Here is a 6,284-nt window from a genome sequence, read left to right as displayed (position 1 = left end):
CCTTCTGCCGCCCGCTCGCCCCGGGCCCGAGATCCGCTGGAGGCGCCGCACGTGCCCCGCCCGACGCAGCCCCGCGATTTCGGGCTCCCGGGTCTGCCCTGCTCCCCCTCCGCGCCGGGAAGAGCGGGCCTTGGCCCGGGGCACCTCGAGTCTAGGAAAAAGTGCTGTGGCCCCTCCTGGCCCCTTTCACCAATTTGCCCTTAGCTCTGTCAAGGTCACTTGTCCTCCCTGCCCAGAGAACCAGGCTGCCTAGGCACCCACCCATGGATTTGGGAGCGCAGGTGCAGGCACCAGGTTTCCAAGGCGGGGAGGGGGGGCTTACATCCTCCTTTCTGTACATCCCTGTCCCTAAAAAGCAAAACTGAACGTCATGAGACCTTGTGCTGCCTGAGCGTGTTACCACAGTGTGTGCTGCTGTCATTCTCTCTCTGAAGTACTCTCTCAAGGGGTCGCCCTAGCCCCTTCTTTGCATCCTTTCCGGGAAGAGCCAGGTACGGTGGGCATGATCATCATTAGTCATCCCAAGGACTGTGGAAATGAATGCTGGGAACTTGACATCATTTGGATGTTTTAAGGACAGAAATCTCAGCTTTGTGACAGCTGTCCTTTCCTCCAAGGAGAAGAATACTTTGGGGAGAGAAAAGCAAGGAATAAGCATGGTGAAAAACAGGAGTGCTGAGCACATAATGAACGTTTTTGTGCTATCCTACAGCTGGGCCAATGCAGACAGGTCTACTGGAGAATGATTTTCTGAGTTTTGGCTGGATGAAAGAAATAAAACGTGTAATGAACGCTGCCTCACCACCTTTCACTGAGGTAGGGAATGACAGATCTCAGCTTGGCCTTTTGGCTGAGATCTACCTAGCAGGGAGAGGCAGTGATCACAAAGGTAGTTTTCCCAGGGTGAGTCCTGTCCCGTGCACTCCAGGCAGGCTGACTCTTGTGAGTTTCCTCAGAACAGGAAAACTGAGGAAAACTCAGAATGGGAAACTCAAGTGATCAGTTTTGCGGTAATGGGGGACGACTTTCCCTCTGGTTTGCTCCTTGGCCTTTTGGTTAGGAGCAAGCAAGACTGGGGGGCATCTAAACCCCAAGGTCTCTGGGGGGTTGCATGAAGGATGTCTGCCATGGGTTTGGGAAGTATCTAAAGCCCCAGACTACTGGGTCTGGGACAGACGAAACTTGCTCAGTAGGTTCATGGCCCACAGCAGGCAGAGCCCCCCAGCAGCGTGTTGCTCCCGCTGAATGCCAGAAGCTGCACAGGGTGGCATGGAGCCCATCCAGCCTGACCCACTGGCATGCACCTTGAAACCAGACTGGACTGGCTGCTTGCCAGCATGTGGGGCTCCTGGCACTGCAGGTAGGAGCTGCATGCCATCAGGCTGGGTCAGGCCAGGTCCGTACCTCTATGTGGGGCTTCTAGCACTCCAGCAGGGAGCTGCACATGGAGGCACAGAGTCTGCCTGGCCCAATGGCACACAGATCAGAAGCCACAGGGAGTCATGTGCCATCAGGCTGAGCTGGCTCCATGCCTTCATGTGTGGCTCTCCGCTGGAGTGCTGGAAGCCCCAGATGGAGGCATGGAGCTGTCCCAACCCAGCCTGATGGCGTGCAGCTCCCACCTGCATGCCAGGAGCCCCATGTGCTGGCATGAGCCAGCTTGGCCTAGTTTGAAGGCATGCACCAGCAGGCTGGGATGCATGGGCTCCATGCTGCCCTGTGCAGCTCCTGGGATTCAGCTGGAGCCACATGCCATTGTGGGGCTCTGCCTGCCATGGGCCATGAGCACCCCGAGGGCTTGCCTGCTGCTGCTGCTGCTGCTGGTGGCAGAGGCTGTATGCCATGGGGGGCGGGGCATCTGGTGCGGGTGGCCACACCCACCTACAAACCCCATACCCACCTACACGCAGTCCCCCCACCCCACACCTGCAGGCTGGAGCTCCCTTCCCCACTCACCAGCTGTCCAGTTGCATGCCATCACCAGGAGCTCCACGGCAGTGGAAGCACAGAGCCTTTCCAGTTTGATGGCATGCAACCTCTGAAAGCCCAGCTCGCACTGGCTTGGTAATAACTGTTTTTGGAGGGGCCCATGGGCTGGATAGAGTGGCCTGGCAGGCTGAATCTGGCCCACATGCCATGTTTTGCCCACCCCTGGCTTAATCTCAACTTCAATTTCCCTACTGTAAAATGGATGTGATAATCCTTCCTTTCCTCCCTTTCAGGTTTATTTTGAGAAGTAACTACTTTATGTCAATTAAGTACTTTGAAGATACAAAGCTGTCCCATTGTCATGTATCTATTAATCAGTATAGATCCTTGGAATGATAATTATCCAAGTGTTTTGGATCAGGATTACAGTCAGACCCCTAGTTTCTCCGCATTGGATATTCAGTAAAACCCTTTCTACAAATGCCTCTAGTATTCCATGTACAAATCAGTTGCCTGCCAAAGAAGGGACTGTACTGACAGGCTGAAGCATCAAGTTCATCTTAGGGTAGCTACTACACTACGTGGGGGGGGTGCTACAGGGACATGTCTTCTTATAAGGGATTATGGAGATATTTTTTCCTTCCAAGCTAGGGACAGAAGTTACACATAAACCAGTTTAAGTAATAAGAAACTGGTTTAAAACTGTAACAGAACAGAAGCTCAGTGCATATAAGCCAGTTTCAAATTGACTGAAACTGATTTAAGATAAACCTTGTTGAATGTAGTATCAGATTTAACTGATCTGAGTCAAACCAGTTTATGAAACTTCTATTCCAGACCCCCTTCCTGGTTCAAGTTAAATCACAGTGCCCCAGCATGCTTTCCAGTCCTGGGCTGGGCTGTCTGCTCCAGCAGAGAAGGGTTGGGGGACAAGGAGAAGGAAGAGGCAGGGACTGCCCCCACTAGGCAAACCCTGGCTGTGAGTCCGGGGCCAGGGAGGGGGGTTAAATTTCCCTTTCCCCCAAGTACAGGGCTGCCCTGCCCTGCTAAAAACTTAATGCTGACTACAAGTCCCAGAGGTACCTGGAAGCAGGAAGAGGAAGTGATGAGCAACCCTGAAAAGTCCTGCTGGTATGATTGTGGACGGCAAATCCCAGAGACCTCAGGGGTAGCAGGAAGAGGAAGTGAACATGTAGCTCATGATGTGTACATGTCAAAGAGCCATGCTGTAGCACCTCCTGACTTCTGGTTTGAGCCACTGCAGGTATGTGGCTGCATTTCCTGAAGCAAAAGTGAACATGGGTCCAGTTGCTTCTCAGTTTAATCTCTGCAGTATAGACTAAGCTGCAAACATTCTCCTCAAAGTACTCTCTTTGAGGTGTAACGTGTCCTTGGGGAGGAGTGAAGGAACAGTCCTTGAGCATAGGACTGTAATTTGCCTTACCCCTTTACACATGAGCGACTGGTGCCACCTGACTCAGCGGGGGGCACTTGCCCCACCCCCCAGCAGCCAGTCAGGGACAGGGGGGTTCGCCCCATGGCTGATTGTTATGACCAGGTTGGGGGAGGGGGGAATTCCCCCCTTGGCTGGTTGTATACACCAAGCCAGAATTAGTATTCCCTCTAAGCTGGCTCTAAGAGGGAATGCTGCCTGGAAGTGCCAGCAGCGCACCCAGAAGGGCCAGCAGCACTTCTCCTGGCACCCCCACTCTCCAGCCGGCACTCTAAGAGAGAGCACCAGCAATCCCACCTGCCCCCCCACCCGCCCACCACCTAAGCGGTGAACCCTGCTGTGAGGGGGTGTACCAGCGCTCTCAGAAGGTGCATGTGCATCCCCTACATGTCTCCACTGCCTTTACAGGCTAGACAAAGTGGAAGGAATTATTTTTCTTCACTATTGCTATGCATTTACACAAGGGCTAAGAAGAATTTAGCCATTCATAAAGGGCTGTTTTGATCAAAGAAACTGCTGTAACTCACTTGAGTTGAAATGTACTCTTTTAAATACTACAGTTTGCCCGTCCATAGGAATAGCATTATCAATTAAATGTGTCCATGTGCAACAGAGTGTATTATTCCTAGAGGACAAGGGGGCAATATAAAGGAAAGATATTCAGACTACTGTATGTGCAATATGCATTTATCATGGAGAAATCAATACACTCAGCACAGATGCCATTTTCAGTCTCAGCCATGCCATTTTCAGTAACAGCATGCAGGCAGGAGGTGAATCTTGGCTGTTAGCAATTCAGTTACAGTTTCCATCCCTTTCTTTTTCATGTCCTTGCAACAAGGTATTTAGCAGAATTCATAGAATTGTTGGGATCAGACATGGGTACACCATGAGTGCTTCTGCTATGGCCTCAAATTTGCAACCTCTAAGCTGTCAACCATGCGCCTTAGTGTCCACACCACACCACCCCAACCCCGACATTTCTCACTTAAAACAATCAACCCACCTTAAATATTGTATAGACTTAAACTACTTCTTAGCTGTATTATACCTCAAGTTCAGGAGACCTTCCTGCTGGAAGATTATTACAAACGGATATCTAGTTTTTATCCAGTATCAGTATGAATGACTTGAAAGTGATGAATGCCCCATTATTACTTGGGAAAGATTGTGTGGTTACTGAACATAATACCTAACACAAATGAAATGGTCAGTTAAGATACTGTATGCATTCAGACAGGAAACACTACTGACATTTTTTTTAGAGATGTTAAGTTGCCTGTATGAGGTCTTACTAGGAAAATTTGTTCAAAAAATCAAGACAATCTCTTACTGGCAGAAAGTAGGGTTGGATTTATCTGTAATAAAACCCAGTTTTTGAACTCACAGAAGATGAACGTCTAGAAAGTACTTGACACACTGGCTATTTTGGATCTCTGCAAGATCTGAGGACTCAAATACAACAAGGTTTTGCTGTACTTACAGAGTACAAATTATTTTGTTTATAACCTGTTTAGAAGTACAACTATTTCACATAGTGATTTGGAGATGCTTTTTTAAGGAGAACTTATCGGTAGTGTTTTTCTTTTGATATAGAGCTATAATAGGAAGCTACTGATAAATTAAGTCTTGCTATTTTTCTGTCAGTTCTTAGGGTTATTGGTTAGGGCCACACAGATACCTGGCATTAACATGGGGAAAAAAACACTTAAATTTCCTAAATAAGAAATATATAATTTAACATAAAATGTCAAAGTATTAGTAAAATGAATAGAGTAGTCTAGTAAAAAGCAGCTGCTAGTTTATTTGATTAGAAAAGTTGCAAAAACTAAAATAAATAAAGACATGTAAAATATTTTTGAGTTACCTTTCCCCTGTAACATTTTTTTTGCAATTTCTGTGCATGTGAAACAAATTGGAAAGTTTTTGCTACTTTAACCCTTGGGAAGCAGTTAGGTTAAGGTGACTGTGTAGTATCATTCAGATGATTCTAGTAAATATGCCTATAGTGGGAAATACATTCTAATATTCATCTGGTACACATCCAGGAACACCAAGGGAAATCTGAGTGGGGCAGAGCCCTAAATGGTCACATCTATTGAACAACAAAACATAAGCTTCCACTGAAAATATCACACAACAAACATTTATCACTCTCTTCAAATAGTGGTTATACACAGTTAAATTTTTTTCTGAACTAATTCAACAAGATCAAATCTTATAAGTACTTAATACAATAAGATGCCTCTCTCCAGGGTAATATTTTCTTATTAAAAATTATTTGAGGATGTGGGTAGCAGGGGAAAGCAGCTTTGACTAAGAGTCTCTTTCTCCCCTTCTTCCCAGAGCTTCTCTTGGCATAGCTGAATTATTTAAGGGAAACACAGGAAACATCCTAACCAAGTGAAGTCTTTACAGACCAAATTGTGCATCTGAACTGGTATTGGAAGTGACCTCAAAACTGAAGGAGTGTGCAGGGTGTTTTTTCCTGGTAAGGTGGAAGGTCACTATATGTCAAACAAGCTGGAATTTCTATATTGCCTCCACCTTCAGTATCAGGTACAGTAAGCGATAGTAGTCCACACTAGAAGAAATGTACACATCTAGACCTAAATCCTCACCTGAAAGGAAAGTTGATATTTTTTCTAGAAAGTAGAAGAGAAAGAGATTTCTTACCCCTGTCACTCAAAATGAGAGTAGGGCTTTGTGGTATATCCAGTAACACTCCCAGCCTTCAACCTACCTTGAAACATAGAGGGCATCAGCCCTTGATAGAAATATCAGTGTATTGCCTAGTTCCCCCAAATATTTCCCTCTTCCTTCCCATGTCATTCTGTCAGTGTCGTTTTCAGCTACTATTCCAGATGCTAATCTTTTTGATCATCTTCCTGATGATGGCAAT

This window comes from Crocodylus porosus, unplaced genomic scaffold (assembly GCF_001723895.1).
Source record: "Crocodylus porosus isolate Cpor-Errol unplaced genomic scaffold, CroPor_comp1, whole genome shotgun sequence".
NCBI classification, from domain to species: domain Eukaryota; kingdom Metazoa; phylum Chordata; order Crocodylia; family Crocodylidae; genus Crocodylus; species Crocodylus porosus.
Note: the sequence above shows the minus strand (reverse complement) of the source record.